Here is an 18,479-nt window from a genome sequence, read left to right as displayed (position 1 = left end):
CTAAGCCATTTCCAGAGCCTATACCCAGCCTCTTACCCAAGTAGACCCAAGGGAAGATGCTTGCATGGATATGGTCAGAGCTTGGATTTACAGGCTAAGATGTCAATAGGAATGTACCTGAAGCCCCTCACCATGGAAGATGGAGCTGGGAGTGGAGAGGGAAGGCAGGGCCAGATGCAAGTCAATGCTTGGGACTGTATCTTCTCAGGCTGCAGGATTCTGGTGTGGAACTCCAAAGAGTATGAGAAGTCTCAATTAGAATCAGGACTTCTAGGTTGCCAGGGGCTGGTGAGAGAGGAAAATGAGGAGATGTTGGTTAAAGGCTACAAATTTCCAGTTTGAAGAGGAATACGTTCTGGGGATGTAATGTACAATGTGGTATACTTGTATACTTGAAAGTTGCTAAGAGATTAGATCTTAAATGTTCTCACCATAACAAGAACAACAAAATGGCAATTATGTGAGGTGACGGATGTGTTAACTAACATGCAATTATGCGTGTAAACATTCTGCAATATATAGACACATCAAATTATCACACTGTACGTCTTAAATTTACACAATGTTATATATCAATGAAGCTTAAAAGCAGATAATATGATAGAATACATTTTTTTTACCACTTTGCCAACTTGATGTGTAGCTTTTAAATACTTTGACTTATGGGGCACCTGGGTAGCTTAGTTGGTTGAGTGGCCGACTTCGGCTCAGGTCATGATCTCACGGTCTGTGAGTTCGAGTCCTGCATCTGGCTCTGTGCTGACAGCTCAGAGCCTGGAGCCTGCTTTGGATTCTGTGTTTCCCTCTCTTTCTGTCCCTCCCCTGCTTGCACTCTGTCTCTGTCTCTCAAAAGTAATTAAAAAAATTTTTAAAAATTTTTAATATTTTGACTTATGGTCAAGATATGGGTCTTCATGTGTATTCTTGCTCTGGGTCCCACAAATGTTAGGGTCATGCCCTGTGAGTAGAAAGGGGATGGCCCTGCCCCTGTCACAGGCATATTGTAAGTTTCTGCAATGTAATCGAAGGGGATATATCACAAGAGTGAAAGTGCCAAAAGGCAAGTATCATATCTGCTTTATCCATTGCTATAAACCAAAGGTAAAATAAAGCCAAGAGGTCAAACCTGGCCTGCTCTCTGGTTTTGTATGACCTGTCAGCTAAGAGAGGTTTTTACATTTTAAATGGTTGAAAAAAAATCAAACGAACAATACTTCATGGCAATTAAAAATTATATGAAATTCAAATTTCAGCATTCATAAATAAAATTTATAAGCTACACTTATTTAGGTACCATCCATGGCTGCTATGATACCACAATGGCAGAGTTGAATTGTGACCTGCAATGTTTTTTTTTTTTTAATGTTTATTTATTTATTTTTTGAGACAGAAAGAGAGAGACAGAGACAGAGAAAGAGGGAGACAGAGAATCCCAGGGAAGCTCCACACTGTCAGTGCGGAGCCTGAAACCTGATGTGGGGCTTGAACCCACGAACCATGAAACCATGACCTGAGCCAAAATCAAGAGTCAGACGCTCAACTAACTAAGCCACCGAGGAGCCCTGTGACAAGCAATCTCATAGCCCGCCAGCCTAAATTATCTGCATTCTTGTCCTCCACAGAAAAATTTGCAGATTCCTGCTATATGCCCAGTGCTTCTTAGAAAATCTCGTATATAATTGGTTTTCAATAAATGTTTATTAAATAAATGAATACAAGGATGAATTAATGTCCCCTCCCAGGGATTCATCTGAATCACTCTCAGGTGTCAGAACTGCATCTCTTCTCAGAGGGCTGGGCTATTTTGTCACATAGTGACATATGCCACTTGGTAAAAACTTGGTACATTTACCAAGGCCCAGGGCCCAGTGACTTTATGAAGATTGCAGGCTCAAACTTGGTTAGTTCTAAAAAGAAAGAGAGAGAACCACCTCTTAGGAATGGGACTCAGGGAGTCTGACTTTATGAAGATTGCAGGCTCAAACTTGGTTAGTTCTAAAAAGAAAAAGAGAGAACCACCTCTTAGGAATGGGACTCAGGGAGTCAGAAAACCCATTCATTAATTTATATTATAAACTACAACTGTTATTCCCACCAGAATACTATTATATTCTTCCTGTATTGGAAAACCAACCTGGAAGAACATTATGAATAGGATATTAGCTGCTTCAGTGAATTAGTGGCATCAGACTGTATTGCCTGTTGTATTTGTTTCCACAAGAGTTAGAGGTTATTCTGTGTGATCTGAGCCTCCTTTTCCCCTGGTCAATGCTTCGATGAGAATTACCAGCACTTACTGACAGATATCTCCCTTGTCTCTGCTCCCACGCTGACCTACCTCCCCTCATTAATTACATGTGCTTATTCCATCACCTTACAGTCAATTCTAGGAGGCCTGGGAGTCATTCTGACTTAAGTTGACTTTGCCTATGTCTACTATAATTTATTATATATGTGTCAATTTTATAGATTAACATAAAATAGGAAAGATTATTTTCCAAGTTCTGGCAAAGGAATGAGAGAAATAAATAACTCACTACGCTATGCCTTATACTGTCAAATACTAATGTAACAGACTCACGTGTTGTGTGTGTGTGTCCACATATGACACACTTGCCACATGTGTATGAACAAGAGCTTGCACGTTTTTAATTACTCTGCATATACATGTACAAGAATATTTTGTTGCCCTTGGCATTGAGGTTCTCAAGGGATTAATACTGGAGTTATACAAACTACAACAACCAACTTTAAAAAGGAAAAAAATATTACAGCTACTATAAATGGTGTGTTAATAATTATAAAGTGCCATAAGTGTTTTTATAAGTAGTAAATTACGCTTAGAACACCAAATGATGATAAAATCATTGCAGGACAAGCCAAGGCATTTAAGCAATTATTTAACTGCAGTGATGAGCTAAATGCAGCTCCATATTTAAAAGCAGCCAACATGAAAAATAATTTTAAATAACTTCAGCTAAAATTTCCCAGTGCTTTCCGTGTGCCACACATTTTATGCATATTGCCTTGCATTTAAATTCTCACTGTTTTATGATACAAATACCAGCATTTTCTTTACTTTTCCTAGTAAGAAAACTGAGGCAGATACTGTGAAATGATTATGTTTCTAGTGCTAGATTCAGACTGTCTCCATTTATAATATCGAATTTACTTCTAAATTATTAAATTTACCACCACTTACTGTGTCCTCTTAAGTAAGTTAGTTACCCTCTCTGGCCTCCAAATTTCTCATTGGTGAAATGAGATATTTGTAACTGACTCTTAGTGTTAGGCAGTTAGTTAGGCATGAAGGAGAAGGGATAAAGCAGGTGCTGGCAACACCCATGGAGCCACACCCCCATCTCCCAGAGGTTAACAGCCATACCTTCCAAGCGGCCTCCAAGGGCTAACAGAACAAGAAAGGCCTAGCCACTGAGCCAGCTCAAAAGCCACCAGGGACTTCCAGGAGCTGAGCATGTGCACAAAAGGTGCAACTTGCCCTTACGTATCTTTAAGGTCACAACAAAAGCTCACTGACACTCATAAATATACAATACATAAATAAATACAAGTATAACAGAATGTATCATGGGTAGGCTCATGCGCAGAAGCCAAAGTGTTTTGTAACCACCAGCCGTCAATCAAAAGCGTCAATCAAAGCCAAATTTATCACAAACACACTTAAAAGGGTGCAGCTAGAGCTTCCCAGTGCCATTGCCACTCTTGCTCCGGCAGTGATCTGCTTTCACTCTTGAAAGTGTACTATACTTATCTATTCAATAAACTCTATCTCCCCATTCTGGTCTCAGGTCTCCAACTCTTTGGTGCATCTGAGACAAGAACCGAACGACTCGGTAACATTAACATCGTCATTTAAGCCAAAATTAGATAAAAAGATAAAATGGTGAAATAATCAGTAGAACATCTGGCACGTAATACTCAGTTTGATGTTGTTGATAGACAAGTGAGGTAGCAGGCATGAAGTCACAAAATCTGCAAGTTACAGGGCAAGACTAGGACCAGGGTTCATTTCATTCAAAATCCAGTGCTCTTAGTGCCTACATTCTAACGTGTCTGTTTACTGAACAACTGATGAGGCTACATTAAATGATCTCTATTATTTAATTAATAAAATTAAATTAATTTTAATTAATAAAAGAGTCTATTTTAATTAATAAAAGAGTCTATTCTTCTTCTTCAAAGACCCTAAGATGGCTTTTAGTTTTCTTCCCCACCCCCCACCCAAAATCAATGCCTACAAGAGAAGAGGAAGGATGTGTATGTTTTCCTTGGGTAGACTCTACAAAAGGCAGCCCAGATTGAGGTGCCTGGCTGTGTCCTGCCCAACAGAGTGGGCAGCCTTACAGATGAGGGGTCCTAGTATCAGGCAATTATCAGGTGCACCACTGGAAGAAGGGGGCTGCTGAAGGTGAGCTGCCACAGTGACAATCAGAAGTCAAGACAGCACCACACAGGGCACTAGCTGATTAAAAAATCTTTTGCCCCTTTTCTGTAATTCTTTTCCACCCACAGCACTCTCCCAACTCCACACACCACTGATGGGTCCCAATTGACAGACTGAGTCAGGAAAACAGGAATGGAAAAGCAGACCATACCTGCCTTCCCAGGGTACATCCTACCAGGGATCAGGCCAGGGCTGGGAGAGGGAAATGAAAGTAAGATAGACAAGGGAGCTAACGTCTTTTTTCTTCCTTTTATTCTTTTATTTTCTAAATTTTTTTTTAAGTAGGTTCCACACCCTACGTGGGGCTTGAAATCATGATGCTGAGATTAAGAGTTGCAGGCTTTACCAACTGAGTCAGCCAGGCACTCCACGAGCTGACTTCTAAATTAGTCTGGAATGAGTATTTTATACCCTAAAGTGGCTAGAAAGTTATGGAATCCCTCTCTAGAAGTCATTAACAAGCAGGAAAGGAGAATCATTACATATCACAGAAGGCACTAACTACAGAAAAACAAAACTGTTTCATGCTTACATCCCACCCAATTCAGGCAGTTTAATTAACTGATGGATAATATATTTTATATACTTTATATATGGTTTATAGTTTATATGGTTTTATAAAATAATCAGTGTGCTTCTTTGTTTAGTGTTCTTGTTTCCCACTAGACTATAAGTTCCATGGGGGCAGACGTCACTTCCCCAGTAGCAGCTCAGCACTGACACACAGGGTCCCTCTCACTGATATTTGTTAAATAAAATTTTTTTTTATTTAAAAAAATGTGAATGTGTATAGAAGTTAACTCTCCTGAATTTTCATTGTAAAGTTTTCAATAACTCACCTTAACAATCAAAAGTATGCTTTGTCGCATCCACATATGAAAGATGCCCTAATTACCAGATTAATTGATTAAAAAATTAGACTTTGAAGCATGAAAAAAAGTTGGGAGGAAAAAGAGAGAGAGAGAGAATCTTCTGCTGGAGGATTCATTTCCTCTGGAAATGCCTTTTTAGTATAAAAAGTTCAATATTCCTTGGAAGGAGAGGACCATGGAAAAACAGCATAGGGTTAATCCAATGGAAAGAAAGCCTCCCAAAAGTGGCTGATGTTTGTTTCAGAGAAAAGGCAGATGGGGTGGGGGATGGAGGGAGTTACTTTTTTCTATACTTCTCTCTTCTCCTTACGTCTCTCAAGGTGATATTTCATCCCAGAGTGATCGAAGTCCCTGAAATTTCAAGAACAGGCAGGCCTTCTTTTACAAGCAACAGTAAAAAATTTTGAGCAGCTAAGCATGTTACTAGGGAATTAATAATAAATCTGTACAGATTGATATTCCCCCGAGATAAAAGGAAAGAGAAAATATTAAAAAACCGATGCTTCTGGCAAATGAAAAACTAATGGAGTGTATATCTCTCCGGGGAGAGAGGTACTGTGCACTTGCTTTCATTCCCCAAGATTGAAGCCTCTCACGTAGGCTAACAGGCAGGGTGCTGGTGTCCCGTCCATGATGTTGTGACAGAATAACCCCGACCCAAACAAATAGTATGGTGCAGAAAGAGCCCAATAGGCTTAGATTAGAATGACAGTTCTACCATTTCTCAGCTGTGTGACCTCAGTCACATAACTTAATGTCCTTGAGCCTCAGTCTGCAACAAAAGGAGAGATAATATCTACTTTATAATGTAAGAAGAATTAAACAAGAACACAGGCACATTGGTTAGGATCTAGTAAGGATCAGTAAGCTTTCGATTCTTTCCCTGTACTGTAGTACATTTTTCTAGTTAACTTTACCTTGACCCAAAAGAGCCTTTTACTCACATAAACTACTTACTAACTCATGTACTACTCTATTTTAATAACAATTCAAGGTCCATAACTTCAGAAAGTCTTTCTTACCCAATTTTATCATATTAAATTCAACAGACATTAGTTCCTTGACATTGTTGATCATGCTACTTAGGTTCTATCTCCTTCCACAAGCCCCACATCACCACTGACATTAGCATTGGATTATAAGAGCCGTGAAGCCAACGTATATATTTTTTCACCATTAAACCCCAGCATCTAACACAGAACCTAGCTAGCACTGTGTAGGTATTCAGTAAATATCTGTTCCCTGAATGGATGAATGTAAGATGCATTCATTGAGACAAACAACTGCTGTCCTCAAACAACTTCGATATCCCGGTGTCTAGGCCGATGTGGGTCAGCATGCGGCTGGGCTCTGCACAACCATTCAGACACTGGGATCTTTTCTTGTTGCTTTTCCACTTCCTCCAGAGCCTCTGAATCCTCCACTGAATCGTCTACATCCAACCAGCAATTAAAGAAAGAGAGAACCTATAAGGATTTTCAGGGAGATTTAGGAAGCCAGGTCCAGAAGTGACATCCATCACTTCCCCTAACATTCCATCAGCCAGAACTCAGGCATACGGGCCCAATTACCAGTAGAGGAAGCTGCATAATGTAATACAACTATGTCCCCAGAAGGAAGAGGGGGACTCTAGCCAGAAAATCGCACTTAATAGGTCAGTCTATATGCACTGAGGGACTAAGTGATCAACATTAGGAATTAGACAGGCATTTGTCATCCAGCAATAACAGTCAAGGTTTGGGAACAATATTCTAAGAGCCAGACAGGCTTGGGGGGAAAGAGAATAAACAGAGTAGAAGAAACTAAAATCCAAAATAAGAGGCTAGGACTGAAAATCAATACAGAGATTCTACAACTCCAAGGACAGTGGCCAGTGTCATAGTTCACTATCACCAAATATCAATACCAAACCAATGGCAGCAAAGCTAGCTAAGTTACACCTGCTTCAAGTCCATCATATTCTGGAAACTGAAGCAGTTGAGTTTCATGTGAGACCAATGTGCCTCAGTATGCAGAATTAGGCAGAGACTATCAGTAATGCCAACAACCAATGAAAGAGGGGTCTATAAGCCCTATTCACTAGAGATGATTGGGAAAGATATGGATCCTTCAAAACCTTAAGCCTCTATATTCCTCATTCTATTATACACATGTAGACCAAGGGGCAGATTCTAAAAAGGTGATGCTTTTCTGGAAGGAATGTGTCTTATCTTAGTTCAGACTGCTATAAAGAGATACCATAGACTGTGTGACTTAAACAACAAGCATGTATTTCTCCCAGTTCTGGAGGCTGGAAGTCTGAGATAAGAGAGTCTCAGCACAGTTGGGTTCTGGTGAGAATCCTGATCCTGATTACAGATGACCATCTTCTTGCTGTGTCTTCACATGGTGAAGAGTAGAGAGAAGCAAATTCTCTCCTGTCTCTTCCTATAATGGCCCTGATCCTGTTATGGGGCTCCAGCCTCATGATCTGATTACCTCCCAAAGGCCCTGCCTCCAAATACCATCACATTGGGAATTGGCTTCAATATACAAATTAGGGGAGCAGGATGCCTGGATGGCTCAACCAGTTAAACATCCAGCTCCTGATTTCAGCTCAGGTTATGATCTCACACTTCATGAGATCAAGCCCTGCATCAGGCTCTGCTCTGACAGCATGGATCCTGCTTGGGATTCTCTCTTTCTCTCTCTCTCTCTCTCTCTCTCTCTCTCTCTCTCTCTGCCTTTCCCCTGCTCTCTGTCTCTCAAAATAAATAAATCAAAATATATTTTTGATACATAGATATATAGATAGATAGATAGATAGATAGATAGACGATAGATAGATAGATAAAAGGAAAGAGAAAATATTTTAAAACCAATGATTCTGGCAAATGAAAAACTAATGGAGTATATATCTCTCCGGGGAGGGAGGCTTGGGATTCTGTCTCTCTCTCTCTCTCTCTCTCTCTCTCTCTGCTCCTTCCCTGCTCACTCTCTCTCTCTCGCTCTCAAAATAAATAAATTTATATATATGAGGGGCATTGGAGGGGGGGGCATACAAACATTCAACTGACAGCCGGCCTTACCCTGGAGGACAGGTACAAGATCCCTGCATTTGCCCATGAGGCAGGGGCCTGAATCTCCAACCCTCTTGCTGCTGCAACATCCTTGCCTGTACAAGGAGGTCCAGTGCCCCCTGTGCGATTGCCCTGAAGCACTGCCCTTGACAGGACAATGACAAGACAATTCTCCATTCTCACTTTCAGGTTTCCCTTTTCAGCACATTTTCCCCCTGCCAAGCATAGTAATTAGTGCTTCTTTGTGGGCTTAATTGTAAATTTGTTTTGATTAATTAGCCTCAGAACTGACTTGGCAGTTATTGAGACATTGGAGAGAGTTTTGGATTTATTTTGTGTTCAGACCCCCCATACTCTCTGGGATTCTTCTCTCTGTTAGCAGCAAAACTTCAAGTTCAAAACTGTCTATGTTAGAAAATGCTTTATGTGTCTAATTAACTATTTGTCACTTTGAGGTAGGTACAAAGATAAAATCTCACCATCCTGTGTAAGGTGATGGATGTGTAACTTTTTATAGTGCCATGGACCAGGGAACTCAAAAATCAATTTCTAGACTTGGGAACAATGACAAAATTGTCTAATATATTAATTTGTGCTGTGACACATTACTCATGATGTACCCTTCCAAATGGTTCCTCAAAATCTTAAAGCCTCCTCTTCTACTGAAATTTTCTTAGGTCTCTACCTCCAGAAATCAATGTGAAACTGAAGCTGGTAATATTTAGCCCAGCAGAGCAGAGCCGAGAGTCACAATAAGATTTGTGGGAACAGAGTCCAACCAAGAAACTGAAGACCCTAGAATCCAATCTTATCCCTGACACTAAGTAGCTGATTAGGACCCCCAGATATCCATCTGAAATGAACGTAAGTAAAATAGGGAATATTTTAGCTCATGTAACTGAAAAGTCCAGGGATTGGTCTTCTGACATAGCTAAATCAAAGAGATCGAACCATGTTGCCAAGGCTCTATGTCTCTCTCTCTCCTGTATTTGGCCTCTCTTTACTTTCTATATTGGCTTTATTCTGCAGATAGTGTGTTCAAGGTAGCTAGGGCAGACAGCTCACAGCAGCCCCAGGTATACATGGACCTTACAACTCTCAGTCTCGTTAAAAGATAGTTTTTCTCTCTCTGAACATACAAAAGCAAAATTTTACATTAGTCTCTGATTATCTAATTTGAATCATAGGTCCACCCCTGAACCATTCACTGTGGCGAAGGGACAAAAGAATCTGAACCATGCAGTTTCTTTCTTATATACTTCCTGCAGTAAGAAAGAGGGAGGGGAGGGGATCAAAACACAGTGATAGAATCATCATCACCACATGCAGTGGAAAAACGTGGTCCAAGAAATGAAAGATCAGGTGCTATTACCAGACACGAAGGATAGAATAGACAAACAAACAAACAACAACAACCAAAGAAAACAACACAAATTTGCCACATAACTTATTTAAACCATCACTTATTTTATCTGGAAAATATGCATAAGAATATCTCTATTCACATTGCCTGGAAGCATAAAGGTAAAGCACAAAAACATGCCTCAAAAAAAGGACTTTGGGGAGCAAATATTTGTTAGATGCTTTAAAGAAATAAATTACATCTCTTCTACACTGCTATTGAATGTATAAATTTGCATCAACACTCTGGAAAACAATTTGCATTGTCTTGTAAAACTGAACGTTCATAAACCCTACAATCCAGAAATTTCCCTCCTAAGTATCAGAGACAAAGTGACTGCATTCCATCTGCTCTCCTGCAGTTCTCACCCTCCCTCTCCTGCAGTAGGTTTGGCCATATGGCTACTTTAGGTAGAGGAAGTGTGGCTAGAAGTCATCTGTCACTTATGGGAAAAGGCACCAAAAGGCCCAGTACAGCTCCACAGTGTCGCTGTTTCCCAAATGGGCAAAGGAGGTCTCACAGTCTTGAAGATGCATCTAATGGTGCATAATAACGTAGCCTCTGTCAGCCTGAGTCCCTGAGACTCCCCCACCAAAGTCAACCTTTGTTGTGTTAGGCCATCTATGTCTAGGGGTTAATTTGTTATCACAGCATAATCTGCTTATCCTGTCTGACAGTTCTCAAGAGAAACTTCTGCACATGTACAAGATGATCATAGCAGCACAGTTCATAATAGTAAAAATGTTCGTGCAGCCCAAATTCCCAATGACAAACATGATAGATAAAAAAAATCATGGGATATTTGCACAGCAATAAAATATATTGTTACAGGCAACATGATATATGAATGTTAACAACATAAGGCCAAGTGATAAAAACAAATTGGGGAAGACGCCATAAAGTTTGATGCATGCCCTTTTATAAAGTTTAAAAATAGGCAAAGGAAAATATATTATTTAGTCCTACAGATATACATGGTTTTTGTTGTTGTTTTTTAAGCAAGAAGAACATCACAAAAATCAGTATGTTGATTACTCCAGGAGGTGACATGGGAGATGGGAGAGGGAAGAACACACAGGTAAATATAGAGTTACTGGTAGTTGCAATGGACTGAATACTAGTTTGGTTTGGTTTGGTTTGGTTTGGCTTGCCTTGGTTTGGTTTGGTTTGGTTTGGTTTGGCTTGGCTTGGCTTGGCTTGCCTTGGTTTGGTTTGGTTGGTTTGGTTTGGCTTGGTTTGGCTTGGCTTGGCTTGGCTTGCCTTGGCTTGCCTTGGTTTGGTTTGGCTTGGCTTGGCTTGGCTTGGCTTGGCTTGCCTTGGTTTGGTTTGGTTTGGTTAGGCTTGGCTTGGCTTGCCTTGGCTTGCCTTGGCTTGGTTTGGTTTGGTTTGGTTTGGCTTGGCTTGGCTTGGCTTGCCTTGGTTTGGTTTGGTTTGGTTTGGTTTGGCTTGGCTTGCCTTGGTTTGGTTTGGCTTGGCTTGGCTTGGCTGCCTTGGCTTGCCTTGGTTTGGTTTGGTTTGGCTTGGCTTGCCTTGCCTTGGTTTGGTTTGGTTTGGTTTGGCTTGGTTTGGCTTGGTTTGGCTTGGCTTGGCTTGCCTTGGCTTGCCTTGGTTTGGTTTGGTTTGGCTTGGCTTGGCTTCCCTTGGCTTGCCTTGGCTTGCCTTGGTTTGGTTTGGTTTGGCTTGGCTTGGCTTCCCTTGGCTTGCCTTGGCTTGCCTTGGTTTGGTTTGGCTTGGTTTGGCTTGGCTTGGCTTGCCTTGGCTTGCCTTGGTTTGGTTTGGTTTGGCTTGGCTTGCCTTGGCTTGCCTTGGTTTGGTTTGGTTTGGCTTGGCTTGCCTTGGTTTGCCTTGGTTTGGTTTGGTTTGGCTTGGCTTGGCTTGCCTTGGCTTGCCTTGGCTTGGTTTGGTTTGGCTTGGCTTGGCTTGCCTTGGTTTGGTTTGGTTTGGCTTGGCTTGGCTTGGTTTGGTTTGGCTTGGCTTGGCTTGACTTGGTTTTAGGAGGATAAAGATAATTTGGAGCATGACACTGGAAACCACAGAATCTTATCAAGGGAACCAATTACTGCAACTTTCAATTTTCAAACTTTTATCCTCTATATAAAAGGGGCAGTCATTGGCAAAACCAGGAAACTGTTGGAGTCTCTTTGGCTAACCAGTCTCCTAAAGGGGTGCCCTTTCCCCCTTGTCCCCTGAACCTCCTATCTTTAAGATAACTTTTACCTTCATATTCTCTCCATTCTGTCACCTACCAAAACATGGTTTTAACAACAAGCTGGAACCGCTTTTCCCTATGATGTGTTCCACTTCTCCCCACTCTCTAAACACTGTCCCAGGGCAATCTCAACAAATATGCCTTCATCAGCCCATATATGCTGACAAATCCCAAATGTACACAGTTCTCTTCTGAGCAACAGAATTGTAATTCTGCCCATTTGTCATCTCTGTTTGGTGTCTGACAGACCTTTTAATTCAAAACAGACAATATGCACTTTTTAACTTTTCCCAAAATGCTATGCTTCCTCCTACTTCCCCCTTTTGGATCAGTGCTACCACTAGGTACCCAGTTTCCAGAACCCTGGTTCTGGAGTTAATCCTAGACAATTTCCTATCTGTAGATACCTGAGCTAATGTTGTTACCTTTCCCAAAAGACACCAGCAGCAGCAGCCAGGGTAAAAATGAATGACTAGAGAAGATATAAGGACTATTCTTGAAGACATGTGAATCAATTCAAAGAATCCTCATGAATAATGGAAGGAGTGTGGATATTAAAAAGACCAGGTTCTGTGTTAATAACTATATTTGTAGTTAATCAAATCTGAGTTAATCAGATTTTACCAATAGACTGGTAAGACCTAGAAATAGTCAAATTACATAGTTTGGATGTCTGTTTCTTCTGCTGTAATGTAAATCTCTGGAAATTGTGAGCTGAGTTTTATCAGTCTTCAATTTCTCTGTGCCTATGGTGCGTCTCAATATATAGTAGATACTTGACACTGGTTACTATTTATTTTTTTAATTTTTACTGGCTACATTTTAAAGCATTTTTTAAATGTTTATTTATTTTTGAGAGAGGAGAGAGAGAGTGTGTGAGTGAGGGAGGGACAGGGAGAGGGGGGACAGAGGATCTGAAGCAGGTTCTATGCTGACAGCCGAGAACCCAATGCAGGGCTTGAACTCCCGAACCTCGAGATCATGACCTGAGCTGAAGTCAGGCACTTAATCAACTGAGCCACCGAGGCACCCCTCAGTGTTGTTTTTGAAACCAGGTTCATTCATTTATCTTGTGGGCTTCCACATTTAGATCAGGTCATTTCCTTTATGCTATAAGAACCAATGTCTGATGTTCGTTGTGGTGACACTTATAAAGCCAGCCAGTGGACCATAATGAGGCCTGAAGTCAATAAATAAATAATGTCTGAAAAGAACAGTGAAAGCACAACTTTTGCCCACCAGTCACTACTGACTGTGAAAAGAACGCTGTGCCCATGGCAACCCAGCAGCTGAACTCCGATGGTGAGGGTTTTTTTCTAATCTTGGAAGGGGGGCAGATGTGCATTCACCCGCCTACCATACTTAATAATAACTTCTAAATCTGGCATTTCCTGATAATACAACAAGCTTATAAAACAGCTTTCATCCAAGACCTTAAGAGGCCTCAAATCAAGCAAGTATTATCAGCATTCGAAAGATAAGAAAACCCCCAAAGATTATGCAATTTGCCCAAGGTCAGACAGAAAAACTTACTAAAGCAAAAATACAGCTCAAGGCAACCAACTCCCAGTCAGTTGTTCTAATTAGACAGTCCTCTCCTGGGCTGAGCCTGAAGCTCTGCCTTAAGTTCTCACAAACCTCCAATGGATCAGCTGAAGTCCGGGGAATGTTCCCAGAGGGCAGCGGTGCTTAATTGAACACCTTGCAACTTGCACGATTCTGTTATTAGTCTCATTAATTAGTTTAAAGCGTTTCTCACAAAACAAATTCTCAAAACACACGGAAATTAAGGATCTCCCTCTTGTTTTATAATCTCATAAATTAAGACATTAGAAAAAAAATATAATTGAAATGAATGTATCACATTTCCACTTACAACTCCACAGAAAATAAAGCTACCGGTTTTACCAGGTTAGGGTAACTTGGAAGATTCTGAGGCTTCAGAGGCCATCCACAGACACTCCCTTCACGGTGCAGAGCATTCCGAGTTAAGCAGCACGAAAACAATCACTCAAAAATACTAAGCGATAACGTCTAAGACATTTTCCCTTTCATCTTTACGCTGCTGCATTTGCTGTTCCCTAAACCCTGAACATCCTTCCTTCTCATCTCTCCTTCATCGTGTTAATCATTTCCTGATTCCTTGCCTGCTCTCTCCATATTTTGCCTCACCCCTCCACAGTGGAATATAGCCCTCTGTGCTCCATGACCCCCTAGGCCTCTCTCTGTCAACTACTTCTCTTCTTGTCCTTAGATGTATTTCTCTCCCGTACCTTCAACTGAGCCCTGTGAGAGCAGGACAAGGGTTTCCATTTTGTAAATGTGGGAGAGAAGCCAGAAAAGATCCTCATCTCCTGTGATCTAGCTTGATACATAGAAAAGTTTAGGAAAATTGTCCAAAACTGGAAAAGGGGATTTTCCTATTTCAGATCCAGCATGTAAAGAGCTTAGAAGTTGTCGCTCTAATCCTTAGAACAAGAAGAAAGCAAAACACATGAAAACCAATGACTTTTCTTGGACCTATCAGAGGACTGAGATTGCAGGAGAAACTGCCATCCTAAAACCTTGAGAGACAAGCAAATCCAGAGAGTTACAGCTAAACTCTGCTTACCTAGAGTAGAAGCTGGCTGGTAGAAACACTCACATGGCAATTTCGATGAATTGCTGGAGGCCAAGTGTGGACTAGTGTGAGAATCATAAAGCGGGGGAGCTGCAGTCTTACAGGGCCCTCTTTGTGGGTTTTACCTCCAGAAACCTTCCAGATTCTCATTGTGAACAGCCAAGAAAGATCCTCTTCTGGCACCGGTAGGGGCAAGCAGAAAGTCACCTTTGTGAAATACCCAGAGCGTTTCTGTAGCAAAGGCCCACTTTACGTGGAAAAAGACGTCATCAGAGCCTAATCCCACCTGGGGATGGGCTTTTTGCTGACTCCAACCCCCTCCGGCCTTGCTGCATTACAAAAGGGGTAAAAGTAACACTAAGAAACACTTGTGAAGATCACAGGCCAGGCCGACTAAAAGACTAAAATTTAATCATAAGATAGTGGAAACCTTCCCTTGCCCACATTTCACCACCACACCAACAGGGCTCCGGTGTAATTGCAATGGATTACAGCTGAGAGAGTTGCAAGATGAAGGCTCTATCCAGGGAGAGATCCTAAGGGAAGACCAAAAAGACCACGCCGGATTGTAAAACAAGGACACTCAAGGAGTTTGAAGCCTCTGACACCCGCAGCTACAGCAAACATTAAACAGCCCTACCGTTTGCCATGTTTTTAAAAAAACCTTCACACACTACAGGCCTTTTTAACCTTAGTTCCTATAACTCAATACAACACGTAGGTATAGCTCTCAACAAAAAAATTACAAGGTACACCAAAGGCAGGAAAAAACTGAAGCAGCAAAGCAAACATTAAAACCGGAGTTGATACAACAGAAATTTGGGATTACGAGACACAGAATTTAAACTACCTATGACTAATGTGTTAAGGGCTCTGACAGCAAAGTAGATAATATCTGAGATCTGATGGGTAATACAAGCAAAGAGATGGAAACTCTAGCCAAGTATCAAAAGAAAATGCTAAAAATCAAAAACACTACAGAAACGAAGAACGTCTTTGGTGATCTCACCAGCAGACTTGTGACAGCCAAGAAAAATCAGTGAGCTTGAAGGCAGGCAAATAAAAACTTCCCAAACTGACATACGAAGAGAAAAAAGAATAAAAAAAACAAATGGACCATCCAAGAACTATGGGGTAATTTCAAAAGGTATTACATATGTGTAAAGAGAATATCAGAGGGAGAAGAAAAACAGAATAAAGCAGAAGAAATTTTTAAAGTAATAATGGCTGCAAATTTTTTCGAAATTAAGGACAAACACCCAACCACATAGCCAGGAAGCTCTGAGAACACCAAGCAGGATAAATAACAAAATAATTTACACTAAGGCATATCATATCAAACTACAGAAAATAAAACACAAAGAAAAAGTCTTGCAAGAAGCTAGACTGGGAGGAGATGGGGTGGGAATCATACCTGTATTAGATCAAGGATTAGAATTATAGCAGACTTCTGTGGCACCTGAGTGGCTCAGTTGGTTAAGCATCCAACTTCGTCTCAGGTCATGATCTCACGGTTTGTGAGTTCAAGCCCCACGTCAGGCTCTGTGCTGACAGCTCAGAGCCTGGAGCCTGCTTTAGATTCTGTGTCTCCCTCTCTGCCCTCCCCTACTCAACCTCTCTCTTGCTCTCAAAATAAATAAACATTAAAAAATTTAAAAAAAAAAAAAAAGAATTACAGCAGACTTCTCATCAGAAATCATGTAAGCAAGAGGAGAGGAGAGTGAAATATTTTCTGTTGAAGGAAGAAAACCAAAGCTGGAAAATAAGATTTTAAAAGGACTTATGTATTTTTATAGGGGGCGGGAGTCTCCTTTTTAACAACTTCCTTGGTGTATAATTGATGTACAGTAAATTGCATATGTTTTAATTGTGCAACTTAGTAATTTTTGACATATGTATATGCCCATGAAACCATTACCTCAATCAAGATAATGAATATATCCATCACCCTCCCAAAGTTTTCTTGTGCCTCTTCATAATTCCTCACTCGTAGCCTGTCTTGCCCCACCTCCCCAGGCCATCTGTGATCCACTTTCTGGCACCACACATTATTTTGCATTTTCTGTAATTTTATATGAATGGAATCATACAGTACAGTATTTTATGTCTGGCTTCCTTCACTCAGCATAATTATTTTGAGAATTATCCATGTTGCAGCATGCATCAACAGTTTATTCCTGTTTACTGCTGAGCATGGGTTCTGTTTATGGATTTCCCACATTTTGTTTATCTATTCATCTGCTATTTGCCTATTTTGGTTGTTTCCAGTTTGGGGCTGTTACAAATAAAGCTATTACAAAGTGGGTAAATAGCTAGTAGTGAAATAGTTGGATTATATGTTATGTGTATGTTTAACTAAGAAACTGCCGAACTGTTTTACAAAGTGTTTGCACCATATTTCATTTTCACCAGCAGTATATGAAAGTTGACTTCTCCACATCCTCACCCACACTTGGTAAGGTCAGTGTTTTTAACTTTAGCCTTTCTAGTAAGTGTGTGGTGGTATTTCATGGTTTTTATTTGCGTTTCTCTAATGACTAATGATGTTAAACATCTTTTCACGTTCTTACTCACCATGATATATCTTCTTTGGTAATCTATTTCCTGTTTTCTAATTGAAATTTTTGTTTTCTTACTGATTTTAGAGAGTTCTTTACGTGTTCTTGATCCAAGTCTTTTTTTAGATATATGATTTGCAAATATTTTCTCCCAGTCATTGGCTTGTCTCCTCATTCTCTTAAGAGTGTATTTCAAACATTTTGCTAAATTTCTATTTATCAGTTTTGTCTTTTATGCATCATGTGTTTGGTGTCATTCCTAAGAAATATTTGCCTAATGCAAGGTCATAAAAGTTTCCTACTAAGTTTTTTACTAGAAAGTGTATAGTTGTAGATTTTGCATTTAGTTTTAGGATCCATTTTGAATTCATTTTTATATATGATACAAAGTATGGTCGAAGTTACTTGGTTTTTGTTGTTTCATTTTGCATGTCTATCCAGTTATGCCCTTACCACTTATTGCAAAAGCTATCCTTTCTCCACTGAATTGTCTTTGCAGCTTTGTGAAAACTCAGTTGTCCATATACCTATGCCATATATATGTGGGTTTATTTCTGGACTTTCTCTTCTATTCCACCAGTCTATTTGTCTGTCTCTGTACCACTATCACACTCTTTTGATTACTGTAGCCTTATAATAAGTCCTGAAATTGGGTGATGTTAGAGGTTGGAAGGGAAAGTATGATCAGCATTGAGGTGTGGCCCCAATTTGTTTTAAAAGAACCAACAAAGGACACCCGAGTGACTCAGTCAGTCATTCGTCCAACTTCGGCTCAGGTCATGATCTCAGGGTTTGTGAGTTTGAGCCCCTCGTCGGGCTCTGTGCTGACAGTGAAGAGCCCACTTCAGATCCTCTGTCCCCCTCTCTAACTGCCCCTACCTCACTTGTGCACACACGTGCCCTTTCTCTCTCTCTCTCTGAAAAATGAATAAACATTTAAAAAAAAAAAAAAGGATCCACTGAATAGCCTTGACGAAAGCTGTAACACTGTGACATCACCTGAATTCAGATTTTTTTTTTACTTCGAAGAAATTTCATTGTTGTTGTTTATCATTAAACCATGCTGTTCCTATCTCCTGATTGCATTTTTAAAAGAAAGAAAATGCTGGAAAATATTTGTCTATGAATATCTTATGTCTTATCTCTGTATGTATAGCTCAGGTGCTATCAATTGCTACCTGAAAGGATGTGTGTTGAACAGTTGCTTATAAGCGATATAGGTTAAGAACCACAGGACTGCAGAAAGCTCATGTAGAAATAATCTTTAATGCAAGAAAAAAAACAGAAAATGAAA

At 40.4% G+C, this 18,479-nt stretch overlaps 1 long non-coding RNA gene across 1 annotated transcript in view; it reads left to right on the top strand.

Annotated features, from left to right (window-relative positions):
• The first annotated feature begins 245 nt into the window (after positions 1-245).
• LOC113594579 (uncharacterized) overlaps positions 246-18,479 on the top strand; it is a 60,832-nt gene continuing 42,598 nt past the window's right edge. The window contains exons 1-3 of the long non-coding RNA XR_003415079.2: positions 246-368; positions 9,074-9,260; positions 10,798-10,876. This is a non-coding gene — a long non-coding RNA (uncharacterized LOC113594579). The remainder of the gene's footprint in view (positions 369-9,073; positions 9,261-10,797; positions 10,877-18,479) is intronic.

This window comes from Acinonyx jubatus, chromosome B1, assembly GCF_027475565.1.
Source record: "Acinonyx jubatus isolate Ajub_Pintada_27869175 chromosome B1, VMU_Ajub_asm_v1.0, whole genome shotgun sequence".
In the NCBI taxonomy this organism is placed as follows: Eukaryota; Metazoa; Chordata; class Mammalia; order Carnivora; family Felidae; genus Acinonyx; species Acinonyx jubatus.
The sequence above is the reverse complement of the archived record's forward strand: the minus strand, read 5'-3'. Positions and strand labels throughout refer to the sequence as shown.